Raw genomic sequence first — 14,847 nt, forward strand, 5'->3', positions numbered from 1 at the left:
ACAGTTTTGTTAGTAAGAACGAGGTTGGTTTGGGTTTTTTTTCCTCCTAAGAAGGTAAGGAACATAAGCTAAATGAAATTACAATAAAATGCCCACAAAACAAGTAAGCTCAGCACTTCCGCTTCCCACAAGGCAGAAAACCAATGGATTTTTGTTGCAGTATGCCACGCATCCAGCAGCAAAATTTTTATTAACAACTTTGCTGCTGGAAACACGTGTGCACTTACTATGTTTCCAGAGTATGTCAAGTCATGGGGCTGCAAAACAATTAAGGACTGACAGTATTCAGAACAAGCTGATAAACTCAAGATGTACAAACAAAGCAGAGTGCAAGTTACCATGTTCGGTAGGAGCAATCATATATATCAATACAGCATAGGGAACAACTGGCTAAACACCAGTTTGGGGGAGGAAAAAAACCCAGGCGTTACAGGGGATCTCAATTCAAAGGCAAAGCAACAATGTCACAAATGGTCAGAAGCTCATCAGCTGCTGTACTGTGTCCAGTTTAGGACTATCTACAGCAACAGAGATACAGATCAGCTGAAGAGTCTCCAGAAAACAGCAAGAAGAAGGATCAGAGATCAAAAAAGCATGGGCCCTTGGAAAAAACTTCAGACTTGGATTCACTTAATCTAAAAGACATGGCAACCTCCTTATTCAAATAGGTGTTAAAGACAGAGGTAGAGAAGAATGGAGTAAAATCTTTCTACTTTAGCTGTGCTAAGTAGTACTGAATTTAAATTGCAACAAAGGAGATTTGGATTAGGCATAAAGTCTTCCACACTGTAGCATTTAAAAAAAAACCAAACCCAACATTAAAAGACATACCAAATCTTTATAAATAGACATTTGGGCGAGAGAAGAGGAAAAATACCTAAAGAAAGGAAGACTTGTTATGAAGAAGTAACACTGATACAAGGCCACACCGCCTCCCCATTCACAAAGTAAAATCCTACAATATCCTTTCAAGGGAATTAATGGAGGAAAAGCCCTCAGCCAGGGCTGTAAGTTTATGGATGAGTTGCATGTATAGGTGTGATCACACAGCCTGAAACTAAATGCTGTAATTTTAAAGTATGGGTGCAAGATTTGCTCCTACAGGGAGTCATAAACAACACTTGATGAGTGGTTTTGTTTGACCTCAATTTATAATTTATTAATCCCATGCTTTGGGGTTTCTCACTGTCAAATTATGCCCCTGTCCTGCACTTGTCACTCCTTAATACATTATTTGCCTTGACAGGGGATTCCTCCCTTCCTCTGAAACATCAAAATATCATCCACTGCTAACAACTGTGGACCTGGTACTTTGATGCTCCCAGTATCTGGTCAACTTATCTTAAAGTATGTAACACAAAACTGATCTCCTAACAGAAACAGCAGTCTGTTTTCTGAAGTCACTTAGAAATGCCACCAAAGTTCCTGCACAGAAACAGAGCACTAGTACTGCCCTTGATGTTTCCTTTTACTGAAGAATATAGTTTTGGCTCCAAGTCTTCTTTCTGTGTTTTTATTTGATTTGTTACAGAGTATTGGTAGGTGTCTTTAGGTCTATGATGCTCTGTGGACCCTCTTCCACTGCTGCCTGTAATGGTGAGGGATTAGACTTGATCCCTATGTACTCCCTTCCAGGCTTTCTTTAAACCACAGCACACTTGCCTGAGGTGCAAGACATGCACAGACAACTTCATTCACAACTGAAATTTCTGCAGAAGCAGAATGTAGCTGCCATTTAAAGACACCCAAGAACACTACAGCATTAGCTGAGAACGGGGTGTGAAAAGCAACATATTCAATTAAAATATCTTATTGAAGCTACAAGGAGATTTTAGGTTGCCCAAGAGACAAAATTAATAATCCTGCTCTTACAATCTGTACAACAGAAATTCCATGATCAGAAGAAAGATGAGCACCTGTATTGCACACCTTGCCTCAAGGCTGCATCTCCAGCAGTAGTACCTGGCGTTCCTAACATGCCATTTTGGATTATTGGTTACAGAGCAATAAAATACTGCAGGACCTAGGCTCTCGCTCTAAGTTTTCAATTCACCCAGTGTTAACTTACGGTGATCCTACTTTACGTACACATAAGGCAAACAACCACTGAAGTAAATTAGATTAGAACAAAAATAAAGCAGACTAGATAGTTACTATTGTTTAATTCAAGGTATTTTTTAAAAGCGCACTGACCCGGCCTTGGTTTAGCGTCTACTAGTTGATTACCAGCCACTAGAAGTGGGGAAAAATCCCAGAGAACAAAAAGCCTTTATAAAACTAAGGATGCAGATTAACTATAAGTGGTAAGTCAGACATCAGAAGTTTGATGAGTCCACATCTGAGCACTGCCCAAGTTGCAGTGAATGTTTGTAGGGTTTGGGGTTTTTGTTTTTCATCTACAGACTTACTTTTGTTCGGTTTCTCCTGGATTGTTACCAGAGACGGCATGCTAATGAGAGTACTGGAGTACAAACAGGAATGTTTCAGGAGATGTACGTTACATCTTCATTACTAAGTAGTGCAGACCAATAGGAGTGGATTTGCAGAGCAAAACTGTTGGTGCAGAGGACTTGATAGCCACACTATCCCCGTTTCAGGTGACTTTATTACTTGAAACTAGCTCCAGTCTGCTCCCGTGTCCTGAACGCTCACTTGCAGCAGGAAAGCATTAACACCACCCTTGGAGCACATCATCCAGTGAAGTTTTATTTAAAAGGAGTCCAATTGTACTCGAAGACCACTCCATGATGACAATCAAAGCACAACAAGTGAGGACAATCAAAAGGTTTGCTTAAACATGAAACCCCCAATCCAAATTCACACACTAGTGTAGGTGATGCTATAGGGTATGAAGCTGGTGTCACACAGGTACGCCACCTCTTCTGAGAAGGTGTTGGTCTCCACAATGCAGGCTTATTAATGTATACACAAACTCCACTCTAGGGCAACTTAAGTGGTTAGTAAGGAAATCTGGACATGGACTAGAACACTGTACGCAAAACCTCACCCTTGTATACATTTCAGGCACGAATAATATCGGAATTTGCTCCCTCAGTCTGCTGACAACATCCCAGCAGTCCTCAAGTATCCCATCATGTGCACCACTTGGGCTACGCAAGGACCAAGGAAAAAAAAAAAACCAACCCCCCCCCCCCCAAAAGCACGCATTACATTAACCACTCAAAGCAGGCTATGAACAACAAGAAACATGCTATGAACAACATCTCTCCTCCCCCAGCAAACATGGACCGCCTCCTCTCTTGGAAAAATTAAGCTACAAACTGTGAACAGTGCAGATAACTAGATTTACTTTCACAGTGCTACCTTCCTCCCAGGCCTGATGATATTTACCAGCAGTTGATGTAGCATCTGGTCCAGAGCTGTTCCCCAGTCTTCCTGGGACATAATGCACAAAGTAAAAAAGCTTTGGAATCCAGTAGCTCAGCAAGAGCACAGCGTGTTTGCCTCTCTCCAGATCCTATGTTTACTATTTTGGTTTCTGCAAATACTTCAGAAGATGAGAGCCCTGTGCCAACAGAGGCAAAGCCCCACACTGACAAATTGTTTAACTAAATATTGCCCATTAACTGACCTAGAAGCAACCTATGGACAAGTTTCTGGCTCAAATTATTTAGCTGGACTTGAAGAACGTGTCAGAGGAACACTGCTTCCTGAGGCAGCTGCACAGGGATACAGCAAAGTAGGAGGCCAGGAAACAGGAACAGGAGCAACAACTCCACAGGATGTTTTGCCACACACCACAGCCCTGGGCTCTCTGTGAGAGCTGACCACTCCCAGGGACAGAGGCTGGAGAAGCCGGTCAGCGCGTCACCTGTCCAACAGTAACAGGGTCAGGAGGGACAACACGTGCTGCGGGACAGACAGCTAGGAACACTGCTTCTGTGTAGCATACCTTTGCACCCTTCAAGCAAGCACAGCTAAACCTTTATGCTGCTTTTTTAAAAACAATGAAAAGCAAGTTTGCATAACTAAAATGTACCATTTTGCCGGTAGGGATTTCAAACACCCCTAGTCCTCCTTTCCCCCCTTCCATCACAGTAACATGCCAGCACTCAACTATTTCTGAGTCCAATCACTTTGTTATCAGCAGGTGAAAGCATATTCAACTCACTCACTCCAGGAGCTGAAGACCAGGCTGGTACTCTCACACAGGTCAAGCTAGACGACACAACCTAAAGTATCAAAAAGTAGGCAGCAGAATTTATGCTGAATATGTTTATGATGCTGCTCTTGTGCTTATTCTGGGGAAAAGGTCGTGCCAACACATCTTCAACAAAAGACACCCAGCTTACAGCAGCCATGGCCACATGCGTCCATTGCCACATTCGTGAGTGGCTCCAGTGTGATTAAAAAGGCCCGGGAAGGTGAGGTCTGGAAGAAATACCTCTCCTTTAGGTAGAGTTCCTACCACAGGCACAGCAGAAAAATGCGTATGCACTTCCCTCGCTCCTACCCACAGGCAGGAAAACTGTACCAGACAAGTCCAACACCAACACATACCAGCAACATAGCGAACAGCAGCAGACATGTTACCAGAAATGCACATCACTCAACTTTAAAATACAGACCTATCTGAGATGACCTCATGAAGTCCCTTCCAGCTTGCATTTTCCTACGGTATTAAAATTGTTTCACAGATGTGTGGCAGAAGCCTGCAGAAACCAGCCTCTAGGAAGATGGCATCCTACACAGGGAATGGGCCTCTGCCATCTCACTACTGACATCTCCAAGTGTCGCCTCAGAACGCACAAGGAGCAGGGAGGTGCCGGACACTGCTGCAGCCCCAACTCCGGGAGGCTCACAGAGAGAGACCTGGATGGGGGAGTAAAAGGACAGTGGCCTCACAGGGAGGATGCGTCTCAAGATCTAGACTTCGGAAAAAAAATAATGACACTGTTCCTCATGTTGCAGAGCTCAGAATGGTACTCCTCAGCACGAGCCTGGCCAGCACCACCAGCAACAGTAAGGGGATACACAGCAAAAGTGAGTGAATGGCATAAGGTATCTATGAGATGCGCATAAGCTAGGCTAGGCTACACTAGATGTAAAGAACAAGATGCTCTCTACACTGCACACATGCTGCCTTGGAAAGCTGAAGTTCCACTATATGGACGTATACCACCTTATTATACTTGCTCCCAGATACAGATTTAAGTTAGGTGAATGCATGGCTCCTGACGTAACAAGGCAAGATAGATAAGATGAAAAAGGGAAAACAGATGTCAGCAGAACTCCTTGTTGTAGAAACCAGAAGGGAAATAAACTTAAAGAGAATATGAAGACGGAGACCTCATGTTTTTGTAAAATGTTTATTCTTTTAAAAGATTCCAGAATACACAAACCCATAATTTCCTTCTGCATTTTTAAATTTGCTGGGTGAGCTCATTGAACATTCAAGTTGTTGTCTTCAAGTTTTCCAAATACCATTCTATTTAAAGGCACTGTGAATAGGGAATTCAAATTATCAAATGAATGAAAGAAGAATTCTTAGCAGGAACCCTGGTGAGCTAATCAAGAGTCACAATAAAATGTCAGGGGTCCGGGAACTCTCTGCAGGAGGTTAACACCAAATTTGATCGAGTCAAGGAAGACAAAACGTACTACAGACTAATAAACTGTACTAAAAAGTTGTGCACCGCAAATATGTGGAAGTTTAAACACAAATGAAGAAAATCTACTTAATTGTTTTGTGCACTTTTTATACATTCTCAGTGTTTAACTAGAAAAATCAAAACACCATGATCATTTCATTCAACTTAAAAGATAATACAATTTGAAGCAATTCAGTTTTTGTTCCATTGCATCTTCAGCTGCAATGCTGTTTTGCAAATTAATATAGCAACAAAACTCAAGTGAGGTAAGAAACCCTTACGTTACTCTGTACCTATCTTCAGGCTGGAAACTGAATCCACAAAATTCAAAACAAGACTTACTCTATCATCCAAAATTAAGGAAGCAAAAAGGTCCAAGCTAGCACCTTTCCCTCCACAAATCTACCAGAGTTTAAAAGATTAACTCTGCATTGCTGAAAAGGTAACCCTTATTTCCATTAAGTTCATCAAGTTCCAAAGTTCTCTGTTCCTCCACTTCACTTTCCATAGTAAAAGCATCTGGATGCCAATTCCTGCCAGTAATAAATTAGAATATCAGAGCCACCATCAGAATGGGCCATCATCCATTTTTCAATTTAGCAAATGAATAGCTTCTCCATGGGGGGAGGAGAGACAGGGTTGGGGAGAGATGGGGAAAGTAAATAGCCATAAACGATCTTCCGGGACAGGAAAACCAGTTGCAGTAAATACCACTTTGGAAATCAATTTACGGTCAATTATGATCTTAGTAATAACTATTTTATGCCTTCAGTTAGTCCACGAAACGCCCAGGGGAGCAAATATTCTCAGAAAGATATCCAAAATGTCTCCAAGTGTGTTATCTGATCAGTAGATGCAGACAGAATTCCAGAAAGATGAGCTCTTGCTTGTCTGGGTGCTGATAGAGGGATGGGTGATGGACAGGGGTGGGGGGGGGAAATCACAATTTCAACGCAGTTGGACTGTCAGAGTGTTGCAATATCATCCAGATAAAACCGATGATATCTATCAGTCCCAGTTATTTGCTTCAAAAGCATGGGGTTTTGTTGTCACTGCAATATTTCACCTAGAGATCTGTGAAGAACATTTAATCTTCACAGATACAAGAAAAAAAAAAGTTGAGGGTCTTTTTTAAGCAAATCATTATGTAAGCATCCATCCAATAACATAACCATTGTTTTAGTCAATTATTACACGTAAGTGTGGTAGCACAGTATGAAGACTGACATCACTAGATATTGTACTGTTGGTACCCAATGAAACTTACTTAACTTGGATCATTACCTTCAAAAGTGAAGGACTTCTAAAAGTTTGATTAGAAGAATAGAAATAGTAAAAATTATACAGTCACCAAGCTCCACTAAGTCCCATATAACAACATCTTTCACCTGAAACAGTGCTGTTTATACAGAGACTCTCCTCAATAGCAGCAATTCTATTACTGTGACAGACCAAATTTAGTTCCACACCTGGATCAGACAGCTATATTTTATGATGATTATACTAGAAAATATTAAATAGCATTTAGATTGCTACCACCACGTGCTCTTCTCCTTCCTTATCAGAAGATGCTGCATTTTCCATATTATTTTTAAAAGGCTTAAAAAGATAAAAATATACCTCTTTATAGTTTACATCAGCTAATGTTATGCAAAGAGAAACCAAATAGTTTTATAAGCAGGAAAATGAAGAGGTATGTTACGCACAGATGTGATCAGCACTCTTATGCCAACAGGTTATTTTTAAGTAACAGCAATTTTTTGCAGCATCACAAAACAAGAATGAGGTACAATACTGTGCTCTTACAGCATTACAGCCACAACATCATAAAGAGACAAGAATGATTAGATTTGCCGAGATGTTTAACACCTTTCGTTACACAGCCAGGGAGTAAGAGACAAACTTTCAAGTGCAGCATCCATTTCAAAGCTGAAAATGAGGAAAAAATTCAAACACTAACATTGGAAGCAATTCCCCCATGTTAAGTAAGCTTGTGTAATTGATTAAAAACATTCAGAGAAGAGGAAAGTTGAGACCTACAGATAGAAAGAATGGTGTTAGCAGAGGGATATTGAGGAACCCTACTCCAGACTGGCTTTGATAATACACTGTGTAGAGTCTTACTTGATATACGCACATGCTATTAGGCTATGCTTGCAGTGCTAGTAAAGTTTTTAACTTCATATTTCATATGAAATGTCATTTTCAAGGCTATTATGAACATACATTGAGTTCAAGCGAAAACATTACAAGCAATGCCAAAGACCACCTCTATGGTCTTCTATTAATGACCTTCTAAGAAAATATAGTAAAATGGCAGTCAGGACATTATGCATCCATACAGTTGATTTTTTTGGTTTGTTTTGTTTTGCATTCTCACTGAACTGCTTCTTTTTTCTAGAATGGTTTGTGTTAAAAGCACTGGGCTGATGCTCTTTTGTTTACCAGTAACCAGCTACTGTTTAAAAACAAGCATCTCCATTGTCAGCACCAATGACGTTAGCATCAGCCATGAAAACATTTTGGAATTCTGAAGAACTAAAAGACCTGAGAGTCCGAGACTAGAGTATGACTGAAAAGCAGACTGACAGAACACAGGTATCTGGCTAAGCTTAAAATAGACTTGGCAGAAGTCAGTTTGAACTAACAATTGATATGTGTACATACTGACCACCCAGAACTGTATCCAAGCCACTGTGAGTACTCTGTATCCCACAAACAAAACAAAAAGCTCTTCCATTTCTCATCAGGAAGTCTTGCAAATGCAGTACAAGAGAGGAAACCATAAACTTCAAGCAGACAGCATACAGACAGAACACAGGAAGGGAAAAAAGGAATAGGAAGAAAAACAGCACATTAAAAAAAAAACCAAAAAACAAAAAACCCAGATATGCTACTCTAGGAGATTGTTCTTGACCAAGATAGTAACAAAGGCACTACCCATCACTTCAGAAAGTCATCACGGGAAAACATACATAGACCCCATTAACAAGAAGCTGGGGGTGTGGGGGGAAGAACGTATCTACCTCAGGAAAAAGCCCATGGGCAGACACTAAACACTTCATAGCCCAGGGTGGTTTTTTTTCCTTGCGGTAGAAGGGGAGTGGGTGTTATCTTTTCCTAAATGAGCTTATAGCTGGTAGTTGCATGATAACTATTTTGAGACCTATAAACATATTTTTCTCTGGGGCTTAATTACCACAAAGGATGCCAATCGATTTGACAAGTCAATTTTTCTCTCAAATAAAAACAAAAAAAGAATTTAAAAAAATCTCATTCTCTAGCAATTCACAGCTTACTGCTAAAAAAGCCCAAACAGCCAAGGGATAAATATTAGCTATTTTTAATACAAAGCAATTGTTAACATTTCTCATAAGCGAGCTTCTAAAACATAGAATTTCCTGATTGAAATCTAAGTAAGTGTGCATCTAGCTTGTAATTTTTTAAATGGATGTACATTTCAAAACACAGAAAAAGCAAGCTGCAGATAGCTGTTTATTACAAATGACTTCCACCTCCATAGCCCTCAAAGGCAAACTATAAAGCTGTGTGCAAAGCTAGACAATCTGGGCATCCAGCCATAAAACATCACTGCTGCAGCACAGATAACTGTTCTCACTCTCAAGCCATCCTTGGCTGTAAACCCACAGGGAAGAGCTCCAGAAAGCAGACCTCACTACTGTCAAAGCTTCTAATATTTTATGAGCTTGAATTACAACTACATTCGAGACCTCAACACTGAAAAATTATAGTACTGGTTCACATCCAGGGCTAAGACCAAAACTCAGATTTTGATGCTTGGTACCCTGAACCATGAGACTTAAGAACAGCTAGTTATTTTACAGATGTCTTCAGTGAAAGAAGCCTTTTTATGGGGATGAAGAGAGAGATACGTTACATTTAAAGAAAGACAAAAGAATCAGATGCATATTTTAAAGTAGGGCTGCATTTTCCACAAGTGATACAATCTTTGATACAATCTTAAAGAGTACTGTAACTATTCTGTGCAAGAAGGGACAGTTTGTTATTATGATCAAATTCAGACATTTTTATCTTGTGCAGGAGATTTTAAAACATATTAGTGACAAGGTAGGAAGCTGCACAAATAAAGTTTCAGAAAATACAGTTATAACTGTGTATGGGAATCCACAGCAAGGTTAATCATGATTAAGTCATGACAAAATAAGCATAAGTACATCTATATCTGGTAATTAAGATGTAAAACTAAGCCATGCTTTTGGTAGACAATTTTCATAAATAGCTCAGATTCCTAAAGGAAGATCAAATAAAACTTTGATTCCTCTGCTTTCATACATTAAGAATAACCATCTTTCACTTTACCACTAGCATTTACCAGTGAAGAGACTGTGCAGACCGCATAGATCATTTAGTAATGTAATTTACTGTCACTTCTAGATCATCTCCCCATTCAATAAAGTACACTTCTCTTCTAAATACTATTTGCCCTGGCTGATATCTTCATAATACAGCTGAAAACCTCAAGCCATTATCACTAGAAGGCATCAGCTGATCCTAAATTGGCTAGACTGCAGCATCACAGGCATTTAAGAGGTTTCCTTATCATTCATCTTTAATACTAAGGGATCGACAGGCTCCTACCTGCAGCTTCTAGGCCAAAGGGAAACCTTCTAATGGTATTACCATTATCTTGTAATCTGAATTTTAAACAATTAAAACAATAGCACTTTTGTGTTGCACATCTCTACTGTAACCAAAGATGATAAATTTTTCATCAGTTCTTATGTTCAGTGTCTTATATAAAGCACTGATTTTTTGAAAAGAAGCAATACACATTCTACATTTAAGTTGCTGTACCTTCAAAGAGAAGCAGCACAGTAACAGGCGCTGAGATACAACTAATCAACAATGGTTATTTTGTTTACTTAGGAAAGGTCTGGCCATTTTATTTTTAAATCTGCAGTTCTCGTAGTCAATACTATCTAGCAATTCTTTCCAAATGAAAGCCTCTTTTTACTAAAGCAAAGGATGGCTCCACCCCTGACCTCCTCCTTCAGCTTGTTTTGGAAAGGGGCCAGATGACAGCATTTGGAAAAGCGCATGTTTATCTCTGCAAGGCCAGCTGCTAAGTTAACATATTACCCCTTCCCACATACACCCGTCTTGGTTAAGTCTTAACAGCTAAAACTGAAAGTAAACGCTGTTATGGGGCTTTTTAATAACAAACTTAACACGAAAGAGGAAGAAGAGGTGTCTCCATCGCATATATTATCTGAATGGATTGTAAAAGCATAGGTCATTTTGACTTAACAGCAGGCAGTAAATCCCTTACACGAATAAAGTTTCCTGGCCTTTCTGAATGAAAAACAGAAAAATAAGACGTTTTATTTCTAGACTAATTTGAAGCGATACTTTCTATAAGGTTACCATTCAGCAACAGTTTGCTTCTAGACACAGAGAGATTATAGCCCCTGCTTGACAAAACCTTTAACTTTACCCTGTTTTATTGTCACTCCAGCTCGGCAAGGTATGCAACTTGGGAGCTCTGAGAACTTCAACAAAGAATCTTCAGGTTAAAAGTACTGTTATGCTCAATTATGTTATTTCTCATATTAAGGAAATTTCATCCTATCATTTTTCCAAGTCTTAAAAAGCTCCTTCAAAAAGGACAGAGTTACCTTCCTTCCTTTAAACATCAGCAAAAGATCATAAAAGTCATCAAAAGCATAGCTTGTTATTTTAATAGGAAAGACAAACACCAGAAAAAAGAAATTAAGCCAGAGGTGTGGATTTTTCATTCACCCCAGCAAGCTTCAGCAGGCTTTGCAATAGCAGATGAGGTAAACCTCATCCCATTCACAGGTGATCAGAGGCAGATTTTGAAAGATGCAAAGATGCCAGGTCAAGAGGGTGAACTTTTAAGTTACCAAATGCTTCTCAATACCGCATCAAGACCCAAGGGCAGCCTCCCAGAGTAAATTCCACTATGCTTTGTACTAGCACAGAAATGGCACGGACCTAAGCTCTCCACAAGTACCTTCCTACCTAGTAAGTGGGACTAACGCTCTGCACCAATGACAACCTAATTACAAAATAATCCATGTACTGTAACAGATGTAACAGCATACACAAACCAACCGTCCATAACACAGTTCAAGTCAGCTTTCAGTCCGATGCATACCGATAAATTTGTCAATATGAGAATCCACACATACAGAGAACAAAACATGAGTAAATCCTAAGTATTTTATACTGCAATCCAGAAGAGCTCTAAATCAAAAGAGATTAGTCTGCCCTGTTTTTTGCATTACTAGAAACAAAATGTTTTGTCAAAAGTACAGAATATTGCCTAAAATACAGCCCCTATGAAGAGGCATCACTCCTGCCCTGAAACAAGTCCCGCTCCCAGGCTGCAGCCGTTTTCCTGATGGCAGCACCTGTTCACCAAGGGCTGAACCGAGACCACCTTCATTTCACAAGCTCTGTGCCAGTCAGGTAACTTCGAGTCAGAAGAGATAGGTTCTCCTTTGAAGATAAGGACAAAGCGACGCAAGGCATTATTACACTACTGCTGGTCCCCTTTAACAGTCATGTCCACTACAAAAAGTTCAAATGAATCTGATTTACTATGGCTTTCTTCATAAACTCAGTAGTCACAGATCCAGAAGCAGCAAGGTTACCCCATACCCGTGCATAACACGGCCTCTGTAATCTCACCCCCAAAAAGGAACGTTAGTCCTACAAATTAAAGAACAAGCCTCCCACAGGCTAAAGCAGTTTTTCTCACTAGTTGTATACTAAGTCTGACATTGATGCTTTAACGTTCTGGAAATAATTTCAGAAGCCGGAGCAGAAACAACAGTGCATGCGGGGGCAGGTGCCTCAGCACACCATTCTGAGCTCACAAATAACACACTGAAGTAGACAGACAGATATCCGAGGGCTTTCCGATTTTGAGGAACCGCAATTACGGGAAACTATGTGATTTGCTAAGCACAGGTTGCACGCACTGCAAATCACCTACTACTTCCTTGGAAAACGTTGGGGGGAAGCAGTGAGAATCAGTGTGTACCTTTCCACTACTTTCTCGAAACGATAAAAAAAAGTAATATCCGATAGGAAACTGCATTTTAATTCTCAGGCGTCGGTGAATTCAAAAAACCCACCCACCGTATGTAATGAGGGCAAGATTTTAAAGACACTACTTTCTTCCGAAGTAAAACCCAAGAGCAGTGCAGATATTCTCCTGCTCCTACACTTGCATTGTCCTCAGGTCCACAGAGCGCTACCGACATCCACCTGATTTAAAGCTCTGCATCATCAGGCAGCCCACCAACAGCGGGATTTATTGGATTTTTAATTACCTTAACTGGCCTAATGTCCAGAGCAAATTTCAGTATATATATTAGCGTAAATTCCTCAGATACATACATATGCATACGAGAGGAAAAGTACACAACAGACATGTGTATGACGTACTAAAGATTATTTCTAAATTTAAACTGGCTGTTATATTAATTGAATGAATATCTTCCCACAGATACACTCGAGTTGTAGCAGAAAATAAAGCAGCCACAAAGTAAGACTAGCAGTACCATATTTAATGGAAAAAGGCGGGGGGGGAACAATTGAGTTCAATAAATCCCATAATTGGACCTTCAACTAATTACATATTAAGAAGATTAACCTTTGACACAAACTTGTGATACAAACAAAGACGATTCAAACAATTAATAAACTTCCAGTGTTTCAAGACTTCTCAGGTTAACAACTGAACCCTCCCCATTTTCTTCCCCTTCAGCGTCGCAGTTAAAAGCATAAACTCTGTTTAAAATTCTCTCTCCCACTGGACGACATTTCAGGTTTACACGAAGATATCACTCGCTGAACACTCAGGAGAAAATTACAGTAGATTCCCATAATCTCATTACGTGAGGGGAGAGAGGAGAAAAAAACGGATATAGAGATCTTAACTTTTAACAGAAAGCAGCCATAAAGGACAAAACTGGAGCCTCATCTGCTCAGCCACCAGAGCAGCACTGCTGACCATACCCACACTGCTCACTTTCCAGACTTAGGATCATTTCCAACACGCTCTGCAATAATTTTCACACGTGTAAGTTATAAAGCAAGTGCACACGGTCATGTCTGCAACAGAAGCGGTCTTAATGTCCAAGTGGCACAACACACCCACAAATGGCACTTCTGTTCGCTATTTTGCACACAACATCTATTTGAGCTGGGAAAAGGTACAGAGAAAAATACTGAATTAACTCTAGCACGTAAAAAAGCATTTCTGCAAGTTGTTTTAAGCAAAAAGAGGTATCTGATAAAAATAAACGGCTTTTGAAATGTTTTGGGGTGTTACTTGCTTCACTAATAAGCAGTTAAAAAAAAAAATCTTGTTTAGAACTTGTGAGAAAAAGAGGTATGCACTGGCTTAGCAGGTCTCTTCCACTGCTAACTTCCACCATGCCGAGATTAAGAGAGGCTACTACCCCTTCTTACCTTTTAGTCTTTTCTTTATGGGGCTCTTTGGCAGCTTTCGATTCAGTCTTGCTGTAAGGAAACAAGTGAGTATTTTGTCTACCGTGTAGGGGTCTTTCTGACGTGTTCCTCTCTTATTTTAATGCTTTTTTTTTTTTTGTAAATGTACCCGTAATTTCACGAATCTGAATAGGAAAAAATCTCACACGGCCAAAAAAATTAAGTTTTTTGTTGTTGTTGTCGTTTGTTTACCCCCCTCAAAAAAAAGAAAAAAAGTCTGCCACACAGGAGAAGAAAAAAACAACAGATCAACAGGAAAACACTATCCAAGTAGAAAAGCAAAGAGCTTCAGTGTTATCCAGCCCAGAGAAGTGCAGCAAAAGCAGGTCCAATTCCAAAACAAGCTTTTGATTTCCAGTGAAGCAAAAAAAAAAACCCCACAAAAAAAACCAAACCCAAAAAACAAGACCAAGAAACCAAGACAAAATACACCTTAAAGTCCCCAGCTAAATTTTTGCACGAGTGTGTCTTAAATACAAGTTTGCTTTTATGTGTTGCAGCAAAACCCACGAAAGCCAGGATTTGGAGTTGACCGGGATGAGTTCTCGTGTGTGTGTCTTGATGGGTTCTCAGTCCACATGGAGGAGCATCTGAGGGTGTTTTAAAAAGTGCAAATTAAAGAGAAACTGGGACCCAGAAAATAGTTTTAAGATGGATCCCCCCTTCAAAAAAAAAAAGAAAAAAAGAAAAAAAAAAAGGAAAAAAATAA

The 14,847-nt window shown here is 39.9% G+C and overlaps 1 protein-coding gene across 8 annotated transcripts in view; it reads right to left on the reverse strand.

Annotated features, from left to right (window-relative positions):
• TNRC6C (trinucleotide repeat containing adaptor 6C) overlaps positions 1–14,338 on the reverse strand; it is a 109,849-nt gene extending 95,511 nt beyond the window's left edge. For all 8 annotated transcript variants that reach the window (XM_052808893.1, XM_052808899.1, XM_052808897.1 and 5 more), the window contains exon 1: positions 14,100–14,338. The gene's annotated coding sequence lies outside the window, so the exon portion shown is untranslated. The remainder of the gene's footprint in view (positions 1–14,099) is intronic.
• Between the last annotated feature and the right edge of the window lie 509 nt (positions 14,339–14,847).

Source organism: Harpia harpyja, chromosome 14, assembly GCF_026419915.1.
Source record: "Harpia harpyja isolate bHarHar1 chromosome 14, bHarHar1 primary haplotype, whole genome shotgun sequence".
Taxonomy (NCBI): domain Eukaryota; kingdom Metazoa; phylum Chordata; class Aves; order Accipitriformes; family Accipitridae; genus Harpia; species Harpia harpyja.